At 44.6% G+C, this 15813-nt stretch overlaps 1 protein-coding gene across 2 annotated transcripts in view; it reads left to right on the top strand.

Moving 5' to 3' along the window:
* SYNE3 (spectrin repeat containing nuclear envelope family member) overlaps window positions 1–14348 on the top strand; it is an 85293-nt gene extending 70945 nt beyond the window's left edge. For both annotated transcript variants that reach the window (XM_046942045.1, XM_040702139.2), the window contains exon 19: window positions 13–14348. The gene's annotated coding sequence lies outside the window, so the exon portion shown is untranslated. The remainder of the gene's footprint in view (window positions 1–12) is intronic.
* The last annotated feature ends 1465 nt before the right edge of the window (window positions 14349–15813 follow it).

Below are 15813 nucleotides of genomic sequence, written 5' to 3'. Positions count from 1 at the left end.
TCTCATCATCAGAGCATTTGGGCTGACCTGGAAACACCCAGAGCAAGTGAAGCAAAGATAAAATTGCTGCTGCTGGAGGAAGGTTGTGAGGAATGTACGTGCTCCATTCTAACCCTGTAAGATTCAAAAGAAAATGCCAGCTTTTCTGTAACACCGTGCCACTGTTTGAATAGAATTCTTTGGAACGCAAAGAAAATGTGCATTTGCTAAATCATATTACAATTCAAGATCATTTATTCAGTGTTAGGCTCTAACACCACCTTTTTCTGCTGCTCCTCTCAGTCTTAAGCCTACTGAGGCAAAGGTGGATTTTGTCAGATCCTCAGACCTGAGGTTGCCTCCAGCCCCATGCAGTAAGTGAGCAGTGTGCTGCTGTAGCTGCTGCTGGCATCTCTGAAGACCAGTGATCACAGCACACGTGTGGGGATGCACAGCTCTCACTAGCAGCCAAGTCATTGCCATTTTCTTTCCTGAGTCGCTATGAGACACAGCCTGCCAAGGTCTCTGACATGAAAGGGCTCCGCAGGCAGTTCCTTCTGGAGGAGTGGGAAACCACTGTGATTTTAGGTTAACCCACAGGTTGGGTTCCCCGTTGCCTTTATGAACACACTGATCTTTAGCCAGGCCTTCGTGACTTCTCTCAAAATGCGTGTGATGTGGTCCTGTGCCTGCCCATAAGCTGTCTCCCGCTAAGGCCCCAGAAGCACAAATGCAAATACTTTGGCTGACCATAGCTGTGTCAAGATCAGAACAGCAGCTCAAATCTCTCCCAGAAGAGAACGGTGTAAAACAAGTGAAAGCTACGAAGGGAGGCAGATGCATTGCTCTGAGGGCTGCAGCCAGCGCATGAAAGAAATCTATTTTATTTTTTTTTACTTTTGAAAAGCAGATTTTCATCTTGTAGTTTCTTTTATTGTGCAGCCAGAGGCCAGGTCCTCTGGAACCAGCGAGGAAAGTTGGGATGACTCAGTTTTGTCTCAGACATTGTACAGAGACTAGAGAAGGCTGTCTTCCAGCAGGAAGGGGAGAAACGGGCCTGGAAGTAGATTAAACAGCTCACCTTTGTCTGGTGGATGAGCATTTTGTTGATCAAGTTCAGACTGCAAACAATTCTGCAAACAACTCAGTGGGAGCGGTACAGCCAATGAGAATTATTATAAACATTTCAGAACACCTAAATACTCTGAGCGGGGTTATATCTCCTAAGTCATATATCAGTGGGTTACCTGTTTCAGTTAGCAGCACCACTTGGAGGATAGAAGTATCTGTTCAGGTTGCAGCAGCAAACAGTGGCAAGTCTAATAAATAGAAATATTAGGAAAGACCTCAAAGTGGAGTAAATCAGCTCAGCTGCATTGAAGACATTGGAAATAAATCACTTTGCAGGAGTAAGAACCTGTCTTGTAGTCAGCGAGAATCTTACTGAATGCTTAAAACCTCTTCATTTAGAGAGCTGTCCTCTGCCATACGCCTGTGCCCTAAATTGTATGCACACGAAAGTCTTTGCCAGTGTAATGAGGTCATGTTGGATGTGAGCATTCATTATGAGATTAGGTAAATTAAGGGAAAAAATACATCATTAACAAAGTCTTAAATAAAGGAGGATGGAGCAAGGTTACCGAATGAGAGCTATTTAAATAAAATCAATCTCAGCCCTGGAGAGCTAACGGAGAGTGGCTTTCCATGGACAAGGGCTGATGGGGTGCCAAAGCCAAGCTTTGTGGCCATGAATGATTAAAAGCAGTGGCTGGGGTTTCCCGGGTTAATAGTTTAGTCTTTCTAAGTTTCATTCCATGACATACCACGAACGCAGCCCCTGCTTCCAACTGCAGAAAAACTCCCCGATAAATGCATGTTGCTGGAGCAAATGAAACTGAAGTTTCATCCGGTTTTACTGTAGCACTCGTGGTATTAAGAAGGATTGTAATATAATCCTCTTCGATGAATAACCCTAACAGATGTTATCGGGGTTGCTCTGTATGAGCTGCGGACCTCTCGCTAGAACTCCCTCTGTGGCGGTCCTGTTCATAAATTGTCCTAATGGGCTGCCTGCACCATCCGCCGCCGCAGCAGCATGAAAGGGGTGGCTATAGGCAGCCTTGAAAGCCCGCATTATTCCCATCTGGTTTGCATTACAATGCTGCTAAATATTTCATGCTTTTTGTTTTACAAACAAATAAGAGCAGAACAAATCTTTTTGTTTAATGTTCCTTGATCAACGTTTGACCGGGAAAGAAAGTTGGAGTTTTGTGTATTTTGTTGTGTTTTGGGTTGGGTTTTTTTTCCACTTCAGATCTTAATGTGGCTCTGCAAAAGCTTTTAGTGGAAAATAGAGCAGATCTCCCTCCGCTTTTCTGGTGGGCTTTTTATGGCACCGTTAATGCTTAAAGAGATACCGGGGCAATCCAGATGATGAACACGCTGTTCAATCAGCTGGGAGTTCTTCACTTGCAAGGAGATAACTCGATGAAGTGCAAACAGAGACAGGGAGCAGACCCTGAATGCTGTCAGCTGCACAACGCTGGGGCTGCTGAAAGCACAGCAGCAATCTGCGCCCCTGCCCTTCCCCAGCACCCTGCCCAGGTCCCCGTGCACATATCCAGAGTGATGCGCTGAGCTGCATGGCCACAAGCAAGCTTAACCCACTCAGCTTTATGTGGGGGTCACCAGAGCATTATAACCTCAAACTGCAGGACCAATTGTGAGCAGCGTGTGAGTAATGTGTGCCCATGCAGCCACGTTCAGCCCTGGCACAGGGTCTGCAAGGGGGCAGAACCCTCCCTGGGGTCACAGTCACTTATAGAAATGTGGGCCAAAGGCTTCCGGTGGTTTTCTCTGGATCCCAAGTAAGCCCCATCACAGAGTGGGGCCCCTCAGCTACTTCTTAGCATCAGCTGCTGTGTCTGAGATTGGGAAAAATGCCTTCTTCACTCAGCTTCCCACAGCTGCCCATCAGACTGTGCTGTCCATCAGGTCCAATCCTAGGATGTAATGCAAGGTAGGAAAAGTCACTCCAAAAAGGCTAACTGTTCAGAAAAAGTGAGTGTTGCCTCTCTCAACCAGGCTGTGCAAGAGGCTGACAGTGTGTCAGCATGGACAGTTAAATAAACACACTACATTTTACTCTGTTATAATTTATATATCACTGCATAAACAAAAAGAGGTTTGTCATATTCACTTGGGAGTTGAATGGTCTGTAGTTGTCACAGGAGGAAGGTTTCCCCATTGCCTGATACATCAGACATTCCATCCCTTCCTCCATTCAGAGGCAAAGTGAGCACTGACCCCTGTGCCGGCTTGCAAGGAGGCTTCATGGCTACACTGAGCAAGGCACAGAAGCAGTAAAATTATATACTGTTTTCTGTATTTTTTTTCTTATTTTTCTAGCATTTTCTTCCACTTGAGGCAGTCTGAGAGTCTGACTAATTCCCAACAGTCCTCTGTGAATTAAGTCCCTTCTGATAATTACTATTGCCCAAGCAGAACATTGCCATTCTTGAGCATCTCTCTGCAATGGCGCACAATAGTTTCACTCAGGTCTGTAAAAACAAATCCTAATGAAATGCATTCAATCATTTTCATTCTGGAGTTTGACTTTCCATTTAAAAAATTTCAAATCCAGGAATAGCAAATGCCGAGTCATAAAAGCTTAGGAAATGGGGAGAATCCAGAGTGCAAGGCAGCATTACGGCGTCTGATCTGCTGTCTCTGATAATACCCTCATAAGACAGGGTCTTTTTTTTTCCATTCCTAACAAATGAATTGCAGCGTGTATGAAATCTCCAGGGGCCATCTGTGACTGTAATTCATTTACCGACCGTATTATGGAACGGATTTTCCAGTGAGTTCAAAACTTGGGGCTGGGGGGAGGATGGGACCAATATGAAGAAATGGATCTGCGATCCATATCTGAAAATAAAAATATTATTCGATTGTCATAGTTGATGGATAAAGTGTCTGACGCATCAGGCAAAACCATAGCAACCAGATAAATATGTTTAAAACATTTAATTTTGATACATTAAGAATGAGTTGAAGCAGGAGCTTATCGAAGCTGAAACTAAGCAGACATTTCTAAGTTCCTAAAAGCCCCTGATTTTGTTTAGCTTGAAAGAAATGCTGCTGGAGATAAGCTGGAAGAGAAGGGGAAGCTGGGCCCTGTGCACGTGGAGAGGTTCTGGCAATCAGAGGTTGCAGACCCTTCCTGTTTGTATTGATCATATTGTTGGTACCCACTGAAAACCTTCATGCTTTGCACCAGGCACTGAGGTTCTTCAAAAATATCTTTCTCCCAAGTCAGCACAACCACTTCCTCCTTCTTCCTCCTCTTCCAAAGGCTGCAGGCCTACTTGCCGCATCGCGCTCACAGGGCGCCAAGGGGCATCAGCTGGGAAGTGGGGTGGGAATGCCAGGAACAAGTCCAGCAACCCACTCCACAGCCCCTTGGGGGAATCCTGTGCTCTCCATTAGCTTACAGAGAGGCCCAGAGGGCTGGTGAGGCTGACATTGCCTAATGCCGCTACTTCCACTGCACAGCTACTTTCAGCACGAGCATAGCAGCGCATTAAGGATGATGTGGCTACAGGTTGCATTTCTCTTTTGTCTTCACATACACAGCAGACAAAATACCTCCAACAGTGTTACAGTGCCCACTGTGAGTTTTAGGTCAAGATTATGCAATGCTGGCAAAACCTTTGTTGACAGAACATGGTTTGTACCTGCTCTCTGGTGACAGTGACAGGGTCTGAGGGAACAGCATGGAGCTGTGTCAGAAGAGGGTCAGGTTGGGTGTTAGGAAAAGATTCTTCACCAGAGGGTGGTCAGGCTGTGTCCCAGCCAGCATGATGCCACAGACGCAATTACTTTATTTATTTCTTTGTGGCCTTAGCCGGTCAGACCTCCTTGGAGGGGTCCACGTGCTGACTTTGCATGTAGTCAGGCTCCCTGTTTGCACCTCCAGCTTGTACCATTGCTACAGGGAGCTCTATGGGGCACACGTGTGGGTACACACAAGGCTGTGCATGCTCCCTCAAAGAACAGGGCAGGCTCCACATCGAGGCTCCTCTATCGAGGCCTGTGACACTTGTGTTTAAATTCTATCACATCGTGCAAAACCTCTGCTGATTCAGCCAGCCAAAACCAGCTGCTACTTCATCTCTTGTTTGAAATAGCAGTATTTACTTTAATTCTTGAGAGTGTCACAGATAATCTGTGGGATGGACTCCTCATTTTCCGTGCAGACCAAACCACACAGTGTCACGCACAGCTGTGGTGCTGCAGAAGAGTGAATCAATGTTTGGCTCAAATAGAAAGAGATAAAGGTTTGATGTGCACTTTCCTGTAGGAATAAGGGAGGGAAGGGATGAGAAGAATCTTAATATAACAGAAATGTGAGGATTTTGGAGACTCACAGGAGGATAAAGGAATCTGAAATCTGTCAAGTAAAGAGGGATCTGTTGCCTTCCTGATGCAGGGGGATCTAATTACTGTTAGGTTTTTTTTGTGTTTTTTTTTCCTTTCATTATAAAGCAACTATTGCAGGACATAAATGACCTTGTAGACGCACATGATACTGCTGCCAAAAACATATCCATTATCAAGTAATACATTTTCTGCTTGTATAGTTCCAGTGTTCTCTTTTGAAAAGCAGTAAGTTCTCTTCTGACTGCCTTATCGCATTTCAGGATGCCTTTAGTCATGGGACTCTGCCTATTCAGTAGTTCATGTCAAATGTATTTCAGTAAGCAATATTTTGGGTTCTTTCAGCATCGCCTTCCTGTTCCCCAGGGATGGAAGTGTTGGACTTGCTACTTCTCCCACTAAAATACATCTGAGGTTTGCCACTGACTTCGTGGAGGTCACAGAGTCACAAAATAATACATCTTCAGCCCAAGCCTCTCCAGAGTTAGGCTAATTCACACCACCTGAAGTGTCTTTTTCAAGAAATCAGGAGTTAAAAGAAAATCAGACTTTGGGAAAAACAAAAAGTTGGAAGCAGTTATCAGAGTGAGCCTGCAAAATTTTAAGGTAGTCAAATGGATGACTGTATCATTGCATTCCCTATATATCACAGAACCTTGGTATCTGTCACGGAGTAAGTTTAGACTTAAGTCATACAACAGTAGTTCTTGATAAAAAACAGTGGAAAAAAAACAAACGCTAGAAGCCATCTTTCCCAAAAGGACTTACGCTTGTATTTCAAAGTTGAGCATGCTCAGCATTTTGACTGTGTCTGTACAAGTAAATTAAATGTCTGCAAGACAAATCCCTAGAACTGAGAGGAATGCCATGACCTAGTGTGAAACCAGGTGGCTGCAACTCAGTGCCTGTGGAGTCATCTCTGGCTAGCCCTCATTCCTGAGCTGTTCCCAGCAGCTGCTTGGGGCTGTGTTACTCAGCATCCAGGCTGTGGGCCATCCCAACAGGCTCCCCAAATGGACAACCAAGCAGCAGGAGTGGGTGCTGCAGAAAGAAGTACTGTAGACACAGTTTAGAATCCCAGCTCCAGGTAAGTACATTGGTCTCCGATATCCAAACTTGGATTTGAGTGCTTTGCTTTGAGATACAATAAGTACCACAGTAATAAAAGATTATGATTTTGTTAAGAGCAGAAAAAAATATCCACTATTTCTGGCTTAGAGAGTGAGCCTTCTGTGTAGGCAAAATAACTCATAAATGAAGAGTTGTGCCCTTAAGAATATAGCTACCTGCTTTCATTTAAGATAAATTAAGACTGCTATTGTTATTTTGTCCCACATTTTAGTCAAAGATAATAACACAGGGGGTGGTAGTGGTGATGGTTATTCTTATTTCAGAGCATTCAGAAATTTCAGTCCCTTAGGAGATGAAACACCACCAAGATGTGTGATACAACTTCCAACTGCATATTTGCAGCAAAAAAAATGAGAAAAAGGGTTTGCAACAAGAAGTCTCAGAAACTCAGAAAGTAGTTCTGATGTTTTCAAAAAGATGCTTCTTGTTAGAGCCTGTCAGTTAGGATAACCTTCCCAGCTGTGCTAAAATATTCAGTATCCCACATTCACACCAGGAGTATTAATGGCCTTTGCAATCTGGAGGACGGCACATTATCCTTGTCACTTCGTGTTTTTCCCAAACTCTGATGTCCCTCATGTACTAACTTTAGATACTTCAGGTTTTCTTGGCCTAAGAAAGAAGCCTAGTGTCATCACCAGGCTGATGTTCATGGCTCTTTGCTCCCACCCATCCTCTTGGCATGTGGATGAGGGCAGCATCTGAGCATGCTTTAAAAGAATTCCAAGCTGTTGCTTAAGAGACTAGACAAATGAAGCTTGTCCACTTCAACAGCAAATACTTTGGCCTTGGCACGATTAGGGTTGCTTTTAACTTCTGGTTGCAGGTGAGACCAGATGATTCTTTTACAGGAACTGAGGTGACCTACACCTAGCTCACTGTGATGTAGGAAATAAGAAATAAATAAGAGAAGATCTCCTTCAAGGTTCATTGTACCTCACAGAGGTACAAAGAGTGATCTCATGCCTTGCCTGGAATTACCCAGCAGTTTAGAGCCTCAGGATAACAAAGATGGCATGATGGGTCCTTCATGAGAAATTCGGTTTTGGGGATGGGGGAGATATTCTCAGGCCCAGAAAATCCTTCTTGGAGCTGCCTTGCCCTGGGGAGAAGTGCAGCTCGTGCTCAGGGGAAAAAGGCACACAGGAGCCTGTAGTTTTGTCTGGAGGCTGTGATTCCTGTGACTCTTCCACTCTTGCTTTTGAGCTGGGTAAGGCTCATTCAGATCACCTGGAAACTCCTGGCAGATCCTTCCTTTGTTCTTTCAGGTGTGTTTGTATTGACATTTGTTTTGTTGCCTTTTTTTTAAATTATTTTTTTAACTGAGTTAAACTGAAGCTGCAGTATGTGTTTGTGAGAGGTGAGAGAGGGCTTTATGAAGGCCCTTAGCCCAGAAAACGCTCCATCAGAATTACCTTTTATTGCACACAGGATATGTACTTCATTTAGGAAAGACAACTTGAATGATGGGTGGATTTTTATGTCTAATAAAGCATTAACCGTGATCTAAACTTTTCCTGTAGCTAAAGATTTTAGAGTGTCTCCTTCCTGTGTGGATTCTCTGATGTCTTACATAGCTGACCTCATGCTGTGTGATTTCCCTTCCTAGGCTGTTAATAGCATCTCTCTCCTCTACCTGTCTGCTTCTTTAACACAGAAATTGTAGGAGCCTCGACTGTTGTGATTCTCACTCCACTTCAATCAGATTTGGTTGAAACTGGTCCATTCGTTCCAAAGGGAAGAGCAGACAGACATGCAAACACGCACACAGAAACAGAGCATGATCCCATAAGCCTTTTTATCCAAGATAAAAATAGAAAACCAATGAAATATCCAAAAATGACTTTAAAAGATCAGGATTAGGCTGGAGACAGGCTTGTTCTCATCTGCAGCATTAAGCATCAGCTTCCTGCTGACTGCCCTCTGCATGCCCACAGGGTGCTGGGCAGCGCACTGGTTCAGCAGTGGATGTGGGCACCAGGACATTCAATCATCACCCTGTTGCATAAAGACTTGTTCACGGGTGAAAGTGTAGTATTTGGGGAGGAAAAAGGAACCAGAAATCTGAAGCATCCATACCATCTGAAGCGCATGTAACATCACACCATGGCTTCCCGAGCTGACTCTCCTTAGGATGACAATCTCATCAGGCTGTGAGACACCGAGTCCATCTCTCCTCATTCCCTGTGTATCCCAGTGGAGCATGGCCAATCCCAAGTAAAAAGCCAATTTACTGAGGAACAGTTTTTTACAGGCACATGATCTACTTTTCTCTGTCCAGCTAAAACCTTGGATTTTTTGGTTTTGCAAAGGGTCCTGAGCCTTTTCCATTCTGCCTGCTACTTGCCACAAAGGTTTGGTTGTGCTACCAAGCCAAATGGAGATAGATGAAGAAAAGCACCCAGACTGACTCCACAAAAGGTCCAGAAGGTGAGGGAAACATCAAAAAAAGCAGGAGGTGTAACTCAGCCAATGCAAACATGTAAGAAACCGTGCAAGGGCTCAGAAGAGAAACCAGATTGCTGTTGAAATAGCTGGTTAACATTTTGTCTGGAAGCACAGCTTCAATAAAATAGGTAAGGAAACCAGCTAAGGACCCCCAATGGCAAACATATTTATTGAGAATCCAATAAAAGTCTCAGAACAAATAGCCTGAAGGACCTGTAGACACAGCCTCTGCTGTAATAAAAATGCAATACAAGGCAACAGGGAAATGGTAAGGGAAAAGGGCTGCTCCATGAGAAAACCAAACAGGAATCCCAGAGCATAAGGCCTGGAGACGCAGGCTGGGATGTAATAAAGTCATTGCCATTAGGGAAAAAGAAAGAAAAACAAAACATCCAACAGAGGCACAAAGCAGCCCCATATACCCCAGCTAGTCTAGAAAATCAGCACAAGTTGCCATAAAAACACATGGGAAAATAAGAAAGGAATAATGACTGCAAAGCAATCGATGCCGGCAGGTACTGCAAGTCCACAGGAAGCAAAGTCAGAGGCAGTAAAGATTGAGGGTGCCTAGGAGACGAATCTGCACAAGGTGACAAAACAGAGGCCTCAGGAGGGCTCAATCTCCACATCATAGAGAGGTTTGCATTAAATGCAAACCCACACCTTGCACCGAGCAGCAATCTGTGTTTTATTTATTGTGGTCAGCAAAACATCTCAAGAGGTGCAAAAATCGGTTAGAGAATTCCTGGAGTATGAAGACAAGAAAAGTGGTTTCGGAGACATCTGTTGGCTCCGAGGGTTTGACCTGTACCAGCATAATGTAAGATTTTGTGAACTGTAAAAGCAGGTGGAAAAATGGGCAATTATTTAATGTCAAGTTCATTGTGATGTTCAGAACTGGTGATGAAAATGACAAGCAGGAATTCATAGGAATACACATGAACTTTTGGTACATTATTAAGGAAAACAAGTTGAGAAGGAAGATGGTTTTCACTTTCTATCGTTGTGTGCTGCAGGTCATGGCCACAAAAGCACAGCTGCCCATTGTGAAGTGAATCCTCAGCCTATATGCTGTGCATGGGAAAGGCAAAGTGCTGTCAGGAAGAGTGTACGGGCAGGAGAAGTCCATGCTGGCACCTCAGCAGCATGTCCTTACAGCTGCACGCAGCTCAGAGAACTCCCTGTACAAAATAACAGCAGTAGCCTCCAGGAGCTAGCAGAAGCTAGTCACAATGCACACTGATTGTTCACGGGGTGAAAAATATTTCTTAATGTGCTGAAATTTTGAGTCTCATCAAAAATATCATTCATGCAAAGAGGTTTTCCCTTTTTTTTATTCACACTTCTGGAACAAACTCAGTTAACTACCTCAGAAACACATTAGAAGTTGATATCAACAAAGCACCTCTTTGCTTACAAGCCTTTTAGCTAGGAAACCTAGCTCTGACACCACTGAGCGGTACCTCTGAATCCCCTTCTCAAGTTATACTTGGAACTGCTGGCAAAGATGAGTTTTTTTCAGCAGCTCTGCTTCCACCTGTTTCTTAGCTCTATTTCTTGTATCAGTCCATCTAAACTGCCTACATTCCTGAAACCTGATGTCCTGAACCAGACTTCCTAGGCTGCAACATTCCTGGAATTTGCTTGGCATACAGCTCAATGGTCAAGAATGGTGTTTTTAAGATTTCTGAATTATTCTTTAGCCCAGCAGGCCGTTCCTTGTAGCCTAGATCCTTCCAACTCCCTTCGATACCTTGAGGTAGATCTGCTCTCCTCGAGCTATTCACAGCATCACTCTGCCAAGGAAACTGCAAGCTCCAGCCACCTCTTCCAGCTGTCACACCACCTGATGCGTATTTATCCATCACTGCCCACACAGTTTCCATCTGCTGCTATGCCACAAAGCGCTCCGAGGACACGGTGTCTGCAGTTTGCAAAGCCATGCGTGTAGGGGTGCTCTCATCACACGCAGGTCTGGAAAGAGGAAAACCTGAAAAGACCCATTACAGCAAAAAGGTTAAGCTGTTATGTCTGTGGTCCAAAAGAGCGGTGAGCTGAGCTCGTTCCACCAAGTCTCTTGCTAATCTGGAGCTCTCATGGGTGTGAAATATTATCGGCTGTTAGAGTTATTAACCAGTGTTAACCAGGTAGTGCGTGCACTGAGCTATGTTTAAGGTTAACTGTGCCATTAAGGGCTTACAAACTCAATTAAAGATTTTAGTGCTCAACAGTTAATGGTTAATTTCTGCAGATGTCCTGTTTCCAATTACTATTCATATATAATGGAAGCAGCATGGCATCACACTTCTATTCAGACAGACCTCTTTTTTTTTTAATATACTTTATACCAGCAGAAGGTTTCACTTAATTGTGTAATACCCAATATTTAGTATTCCTGGAGTGTCTCTGAAATCCCTCTTAAATCCCAAGTCTTTTCACCTTTCTTTTTCTATTATTATCACCACTGCCAATATCACTTGTGCTCATCAAACCCTGCCAGGACAGAGACACGCTCTCTGAGTCATGCTGAAACCCTGTTGCTCATTGGAGAGGAAGACACGTTGAGAGATGTGCTTGTGTCTTTCTTCACCTCACAGTCACGTAGCTTCACTTTTTTTCTGTCTCACTGGAAATAATGTGAGGATCTCACTCCTGAAATGTATCAGAATCATAGAATCGTTTGAGTTGGAAGAGACCAAAGGATCTCAAAGATCTCAAGACAGAGTCTAAACCTGAGTATGCCGAATTTCAAACATTTTAAGCACAATCCATCTCTTTGTAAAACCAACTCTGATAAGGAAGGGTTTCACTAAATCTGCAGTCTGAGTTAGCTGGAGAGCTCTGAGTCCTGGAGATACATCCAGGTGGGAGGAAACCTGCTACTGTCAGTAATGAGAAAAGACTAATAAATCATCTCTCAACAAATGAGACAAATAAATTCATAACTGGAAGCTGCATTCTTACCCACTCACCCATTAGGAAAAACCAATTCCTTTCTGTACATGCAATTGTGATATTCCTCATGAGAAATATTCTCATTTCAACGAAGAACGTGAACACATACCTAACCCTGCACATGCAAGTAAATCTATGCTTATCATTAAATTTAAGTCAGAAATATAATTAAATTGAAATTAAATATGAATTACCTTGGAAAGTATGAGCTCAAAATTCAGTAATTTAAATGCCATACTGAAGTGGGGCCTCAGGGAAAAAAGTATGCAGGGAGATGCACACAGTGCTAGGCTTGCAGAACCCTCTGAGCTGGTTTCACAAGCACTTTCAGCCATCTGATGACTGTGCTGTTATTCCAAAGGCAAGTCCCACCTCTTGGCCCTGCCATACTTTCCCAACACAACAGTCATCTGTCTGTTGGACCAACCAAACCAGCAAACTGATCTGGATGAAAAAGAATCCTACAAAAATAAGCTGATGGTTTTTAAATGGGTTTGTTCTCTGATTCGTATAACTATACAGCCACACATAAGACAGAGGGGTGTGGGGACAGGAGTGTTCCCATCTCTTCCAGTGATCACACAGCCTTCAGTCAGTCAAGCTGCAAAGGAAACCTCGTATGCCCTGATGTCCTGTTACAAAGTTCAACTCACTGGAAAGGTTTCTCACCCCTACGGTCGTTTCTGATGTGATATATTTTATGTGAAATTATGGATCTTTGAGTCATTCTTTCAGGTAGAGGAAAATTTCTGGAGAATATTTGAGGAGATGATGTTCTTTGAGATTCGCTGCATCAGTGCTTCCCTATGGCTATGTAAGCTACAGTTAGTCTCTGCAGAAAAGACGTGAGCCACCCAATGGTAGAGATCTCCTAATTTTTCCCAAGAAAAAAAATCAACTGGAACTATTATCTCCACTAGCATAAGTGTGCTCAACCACTGCAGACTGGAAAAAGACAAGAAGTTAATGGAAGAGAGATTCATCTGCAGCTATTGATTCCAAAGAGACGGTACCAAGTTCATATGATAGTATATCTGAAAATTACAATGGACAGGAGATGGTTGAGGCCCAGAGCTCACCGAGGCATCTCTGTAGCTTTGGGGTGAGAGCTGTCCATTTCAGGTGTATAGAGTTTTTAGTGTGCAGGTAGTGCTGCTCTGGGCAGAAGTCCCAACACAGGTGATTGTCCAGAAACTGTGGGAGAAACTCCAGGATGGTGTAAGGTCCTTCCTAATGCTTCTTGCTCCAAATGTAAGGGACACATTTTTACCTTGCCATCTCCCACAGAATTACAGACAATTGGGCAACTTGAAATGCCCCACAAGTCCCCCAAAGGGGTGACAGCAGTGCACACAAGTCTGCCAGTAAAGAACAGATGAGAGGAGGAATGAAGCATGTATGATAGGCATCAGTCATGTCCCTCGTGACGTCAGTGGATGAGGTTCACAGAGGTGGTGCAAGCACAAGCAGTGCAGGACAGGTCCAAGACCAGAATGTTTACCTATTAAGGGACTGACTGACTGGCTGACTTTCTCATTCATTTAAGCTAGAGGAAATGGAGGAACAGATAATCCTGCCTGAGGACCTGTTTCCACTTAGTATTGAGGACCTCACTGAAGACATCTAGTTTTATCAGGCATTTATTTTACAATAGGGGTGACACCTTTAACCAAGACCAGGCCACCCGAGTAGAAAATAACTCCACCTCCCTACAGAGAGACAAAATCAATTGAAAGGGTTTCTAAGACCTTGTTGGACTTCTTTTTTTTTCCTTCCTGGGTGGAAACTCAGAAAAGCACTCAAGTGAGTGGCAAAGTGTCTCACGAATATCTTTTATAATTTGGCAACCACTACGTTCCACATCTAATTTCATTGCAGTACATTGAATGCTTTTTCTTTTTACAATGGTTTTGCACCTTTAACAACATGCTGATTATTGCATTTTGAAACAACTCGCTTACTTCTTTTAGAGAAACTCAAGTGAAAATTTCATTTAGAATGGCAACACCTGGAGAAAATCAACATCATGTGACTCGTAGGCACTTCTAAACAGGAAATACTCCATTTATTTTTTTAGCTGTGTTTGTGTAATAAAGTCTAGCATCCAAGTGTGAGCAACACATTTTCTTGTTTTATTAAACAGCATGAAAGGATTTATTACTTCTCCACTGAATGCACTTCTGGCACCAAATGGAGCTGGACAATAATTGTCGGGCACTGAGTTTAACATTACGAGAAAACACCTTTGGTGGAGTTCAGAGTTTATTGTATAATGAAAAATACACCTAGATGGTGAGGTTTCCTTTGAGAGTTCGCTCAGTGAGTGTAATCTCGGGTATTGCTGCCTAATAAATTGGATTCTTTGAAACAGAAATTAAAGCACTGGAATCATACCTAAGGAGGCTGTTTTTCTTATCCTCCTTCTCCAGCCACGTGAAGGAGAACAAAAATAGAGGGAAAGATGAGCATTTATTTCACCATTCGATTTGTTGGGGCTGTGGGATGCTCTCACAGAGCAGCGTGCCATGCTCAGGGATTTTCTCCCCCTGACGCACTGTCCCTTCAGTCCCACTTCCCCCAGAGCTGGGTGAAAATGATTTTCCTCTCTCTGTGCTTTACTCTCCACCTTGGAAGGTAAAGGTATGCTGGGCAGGAGCTGTGAGGATGGACGTGGCTGAAGAGCTGAACTTGTCTGGCTTTTTGTGGCTATGTGGCATTCCCACATCCTCATGAGCCCCCTGAAAGCGGGATACGGTTAAATCCACAGCTTTGCTTTAGAGGCTGAAGAGGAGGGGTCCAGTGCTGTGCTGGCAAGCTCCCTGCACCTCGTACAGGCGGGTAGCAGAGCTTTGCGGTGTGTCACGCCCTCACAACCGCTGCTCAGCGCAGGAACAAGGCCCTGTGTGTGCCTCCACGCTCCTGGGCTGACCGTTCTCCCCAGGGTCTCAGCAGAGCACTGCAGCGCGCAGCACACGATTAGTTTTCTGCCGAGACTGGCAGTGCATGTGTCGGGGCTTTCGGGTTGACTACAGAAATGAGAAAACGCTGTACGTCATCCCCAAATTACAAGTTCTGACTAATGACAGAGCTGTCCCATTAAGCCCGTTCCTCAGAGAGGGGTGGAGGGCTCCGGGTGCCACGGCACGTCCGGGCTGCACCCGTGGGGAGGTGGGGAGCCCCAAGTAGGTGTGAGCCCCGGGCACCCCCCGTCAGGCGCTCTCACTCGGCCCCGCTCTTCCCGCGCAGGCCTCAGCGGGAGCGCAGTTCGCGGCGCCGCCAGCAGAGGGCAGCGCTGCGCCGGCCGCACGGCGCTGGGCACAGCCGGGCCGGGCCCCAAATGGCGGCGGGAGGGTTTGCAAAAGGTTTGGAAAGACCACTGCGATCATCCAGTCCATCCACCAACCCACCACCACCGTGCCCACTAATCGTGTCCTTCAGTGCCACATCTCCACGTTTCTTGAACACCACCAGGGGCAGTGATTCCACCACCTCCCCGAGCTGCCTGTGCCTGTACATCACCGTATCTCCAAGGTAATGCATCAACTTCTACACCAACTCTTTGTAACAAGCCAGGAAGGCATCCAACACAGGGTCAGACTTAAGCACATCAGGTTAGCAAGACATCCATGGGCCTTTTGATTCTCCTGGTGCTGATTTTAGCTCCAGGAGAGGATGCTGGACAAAGTGCCTTCGTGATACACCCAATCTGACAGACTCCAACCTCCCATTTTCCACAGGGAAAAAGAGCTACCATGTGTACTTTCTTACAGTAGTGTTTATAGCTTCTTTCAGCTGCTTTTTGTGAGTTTAGGCGATCCCTTTCGTTTTGCTGCACCACAGATGTCACAGGCAATGCAC

The sequence above is a fragment of the Gallus gallus genome, chromosome 5, assembly GCF_016699485.2.
Source record: "Gallus gallus isolate bGalGal1 chromosome 5, bGalGal1.mat.broiler.GRCg7b, whole genome shotgun sequence".
NCBI classification, from domain to species: Eukaryota; Metazoa; Chordata; class Aves; order Galliformes; family Phasianidae; genus Gallus; species Gallus gallus.
The sequence above is the reverse complement of the archived record's forward strand: the minus strand, read 5'-3'. Positions and strand labels throughout refer to the sequence as shown.